Source organism: Galeopterus variegatus, unplaced genomic scaffold (genome assembly GCF_000696425.1).
Source record: "Galeopterus variegatus unplaced genomic scaffold, G_variegatus-3.0.2 Scaffold9, whole genome shotgun sequence".
In the NCBI taxonomy this organism is placed as follows: domain Eukaryota; kingdom Metazoa; phylum Chordata; class Mammalia; order Dermoptera; family Cynocephalidae; genus Galeopterus; species Galeopterus variegatus.
In genome coordinates this window covers 1,272,070-1,276,684 of record NW_007726120.1, presented here as the reverse complement: position 1 = coordinate 1,276,684, position 4,615 = coordinate 1,272,070, and the positions used below count along the sequence as shown (strand labels likewise).

At 34.4% G+C, this 4,615-nt stretch overlaps 1 protein-coding gene across 1 annotated transcript in view; it reads right to left on the bottom strand.

The window, feature by feature from the left end:
- Positions 1-4,615, bottom strand: part of CSRNP3 (cysteine-serine-rich nuclear protein 3) — a 140,133-nt gene that overhangs the window by 124,051 nt on the left and 11,467 nt on the right. The gene's annotated exons all lie outside the window — the stretch shown is intronic.

Below are 4,615 nucleotides of genomic sequence, written 5' to 3'. Positions count from 1 at the left end.
GGGGTGGTGCAGCACATTCTTTGTAAACAAGTTGTGTGTGGGTGGAGTTAGTGTGCATGCCACCCATGTATCTTTTTAGTTTGTTGCTATTCTTGTTTGTTCTTCAGTTTGTGAAGCAGCAGCTGGCTGGCAGAGAGCTTGCATCTAAAAATAGAGCATGTTTACTTTGCTGGCTGCTGCTCAGTTTTTCTTTGGACTTTGATGGTAGCAGTTGAGTTTCTGAGTTTCTCTTTGGACTGCTTAGCTCTTCGATGTGTGTGTGCTGAATAAAGACTACTCTTTCTTCAACCAAGTCTCCAAGGACCTTTTTTCTGGTTACCTAGCTCATAGACCTGCGTGTGAAGGGTTTGTGAACCAGTCTGGACAATGGGCTTGAGGGGTCTGTGAGCTCCAAGCCCCAGCCCTAGCTTGACAGTGGCTAAGTGGTATAGAACATATAGATAACTACTTCATGAAAAATATGGGAAAGGAGAGGCAGCAGATGTCATCTTCAAAGAAGGAGAATGCTAGCAAGAGGGATGAAGGTATCACTAGAACTGAGAATCTCAGAGCCTCCGGATGGCTGGCCCCACTTTTCTCCTACTGGTTTGAGGAAATAGCACAATTAGAGACAGAATGATATGTAATGGCAGCAATAATAAAATAAATTAAACAAAGCACTATGGGAATCCCAAATAAGGAGAGCTCAACTAACTGAATTTCTCTCAGGGTTACTTGTATATAGAGATATTCTTATAGTATAGAATGAATGATTTTGCCTCTTTAAGAAATTGTTGCCACCACTGAACTGCTGAGGGAACTTTGGAGCAGTGGGTCCTTGCTAATATGCTAAAGATAGAGGCCAACTCTGTCCTCTTCCTTTATTCACCAACATTCTAGTTTTGCTTTTTTTCACTCATTCTCAGGAGCCAAAGAGTAAAAGCTCAGTAGTTTCATCAAACAGGAGCTATCTCTTAACTTCGGATTCTCAGTGTCTGCAGACATTGTAGGTAACAAATGCTTCTGAGTTGAACAAATCAAAAAGAAAAATAGAATTCTAGTTTATAAATTTAATGAAAGAAAGGTAAGGAAACTCTAAGATCAATAACTGGAGAAGAAAATAGAAAGGAAAATGTGGAGAAAAAGCAAGAGCAAAGAAGTAAATGTTAAGAGGACACAGAAAAGACAGTTCTGAGTGAATAATATAATATTTCTTTGATGTACCATAAATGGAAGTTTTAAAAAAATTGTTAGCTCCCTGAGAGGAGGTGTTACATTCTGAGTAACTGCTAACGATTCATAACAAATCAATTTAAAGGGAGTAATAAATTTTTTTCTCCCATTTATACTTATAAAGCTGACATATTAATTGACAATAATATAACCCTTTCAGCTTCTCATCACATAACTTTGATGTGATAGAGCAGATAAATATCATTCATTATCTATCTAGTATATAGGGATATTTTCATCTGGAAAATGAAAATATCCCTGTATACTAAATGAGGCTCCTGGTATGAAGGGTCTCTGATCCCCTGAGGTTCACCCTCTGAGTATCTTTACCAACGAATCCCTATAGCTCAGTATTCATGAGGCCAGGACTTATAAAACCCCTGGCACTCAGTAAGTAGCTTCTTTCACCCTTGCTTTGTTCCTATTCCACAAACAGGAAAAAGCAGCATGGAGTCAAATGTGTCAGTAACAGTTGGGTTTGTTATCTACCACCCCTCTCTCCTGACATTTGAAGAAGTTGATGTATCTTCTGGTCTGGGCAGCAGAGACAATAGAGTGATGCAAAAATAGCGATCTGGACTGCTGTGGATAGTTCTTCTGGAGAGTCCAATGAGATAAAGAGAAGAAAGGAAAGGCAGAGTTTCCTGTTTGACTGTTTCATATATCCTCTTTTCAATATGCTTTGGGGAATACCATACATATGATAAAATTTGGAAACAATCGCTATACCCGGTACAACATATGGACTTATAGCAGATTTCAATTTATACACACTAATTAATATTAATGCATATTATTTATCTACCTATTTAACTGAAAACAATTAGAAATTTTGTTCTCCTGCAAGAGAACGTTCAACATGTTCAACAACTGGCACACATGGAAGAACTACAAATAGTGGGTTATGATTAAATATTATTTTCGGAGGGATGAACAGATTCTGCCAGAAGCATGTCTCTATGGCAGAGTCAGGGCTCAAAAAATCTTAATACACATTTCTGTTCACTGCATTGAGTTGAAGGACTTGACACATGCTTAACATTACACACTCCAGAAATTCTAAGAGTAATCTCATAAAGGTGGGTCAATAAACACCCAGAAAAATACAGAAATCTTAAAGGCTGATTATTTACTAGTCACCTGACAGAACCAGCACTTTAAATGATAAAGTGTGTTTTTCACGTGGTCTTTGGGCACTGGCATATTCCTTGACAGGCAGAATCATGTGAAAACCATATTCAGCTGAAATTTAGGGAAACTGTGGAAACTTTAGTCAACTGACTATTAGGAAAGAAGTAAAAAGCATACCCAGATGCACTACGAAGAAACTTGTTTAAGCATGATTAATAACAAATAGACAAGAGTAATTTGAGTTCAAATGAATTGCATTTTCAAACTCTGAGGCTGCTTGTCTGAACTAATACTCCAACAACAACAAAAGTACTACCATTTGGCCAGCAATTAGAGTAAAGGACACTATTGTATTTAACTGACAAAAGCTTAGAAAGGTTATGGTGACAAATTTGGTGGAGATTTAATTAAAATGATTTGGGAAGTCTATTATTGGTACACAAATATGCATATAGCTTGAAGTTAAAAACCAGATTGTCTTTTATATTTCTAGTATATTTTATGTTTTGTTAATTAATTAATTAATATTTTATTTTATATTTCTTAGTATTAACCTAAAAATATCATTTTAAAGTACAGCCACGGATCTATGGATAAGTGAATCTCTGATTTTACATTAAAACTTTTGTGTGCATTTTTCTGAGGAATCAGTTTCATGGGAAACAGAAATTTCCAGACTCTAACAATTCTGATTATGTCAAGAATAAATAAATATACCATTAAACCAACTATGTCAATATATATCATTCTGTCAGCTTCTCATGTGCATTTTATAACATCAGCCTCACCACACTTACTTCAATGCCTTTCATCTAGTAGGTTCTTAATATAAGTTTGCTACTGAAAATGATGACAATGGTCCAAGCCATAATCTCATTTTCCAGACAGTGATCCCCTCTTCATTTTCAAGTTTCTCTCTAGGCCAGCAAGGTTTTTATTCTCTCTCATCACTGCAATAAACCTGTCATTGTGATCAGGGCAGACATAAAATTTTCCAAGGCTAGTACTCAAATTCTTCCTTTGCATGTAAGCTTGCCTCATTCTCGATCCTATCCTTGATGACAGGAAGGCCATCTTGTATATCATCTGTCCATTTGTAGACCAAATGGTCTACAAGGACAGGGCAGCTAAATTGTGCCAAGCTTATTTTGCAACACACTGCCTAATTCGTGACTAAGGCTAAGATGACAAGGTTTTCTTCACAACAGCAGGAGAAAAGCTATTTTTTTTCTTCCAAAACAGGTTATTACAGAATTTTAAAATATAGGTCAAAAGAAGAGATAACTAAAGCATTTAGAACACACCTAGTCCACATCATAAAATTTTTCATGAAAGTCCAAATATGTGTCTCTTCTCATGTCTATCAAAAATATGTACCTAAATATTTAAGTTTTATTCTTCTTTCTAAGAATAAGTCAGATTTTACCAATTTTACCTATATCTCTAAAAATGCACCTTATTCATTTAAGTAAAATGAAATCAACAAAAAATGAGTGCTTACTATTTGGACTATATTATATATCATTATTCTTACTATATCAATAACTAATTCAATTCTCAGGTATAATATAGGAAAATGGTTTCTTATCTGATTTTTTTATAGAAAGTTTCAGTGTTTTGGATGTCTATATCTAAACTTTTTATTATGTGTTATATGTACTTGCTCTAATAATTTAAATTATTAAATTTAAACATAGGAATATAGGTTTAGAATACAGGAAACCCACCATAATTTCACCCAATTAAGGATAACTGCCATTATAAGTTTGGTATACATTATCAATATACTAATGTATTATTATTTTAATAATATGAGATCATTATTTAAAGCAACAAGAAAATATTTTTCCACTTTCTTTTTTCACTTAATATTTACTTTGTGTCTTTCCATGTCAATGTATATTTAAATTACCTCATTCTTTTATTAAAGAGGTATATAACATTCCATTATATGGATTTACTATAACTTATTAAATCAATATCTTATTGACAAGTATTTGAAATGTTTCCAGATTTTTACTTTTACAACCAATGTGCCAGTGAACATCCTTTATGCAGTTATATGAGTGCTCCTGTAGAATAACTGGAGACATGCAAGATCCATGCAAACTAATGTTCAATAAATATTTTCAGATACCCTCCAAAAGTACTATAAGGAGCTTACATGTTCATCAGTAGTATATAAGAGTACCTGTTCTATATGTTGTTGTTTTTTTTTTTTTTTTGCCTTTTGTCTTTTTTCCGTGTCCGGCAACGGATCGCAACCCTCAGT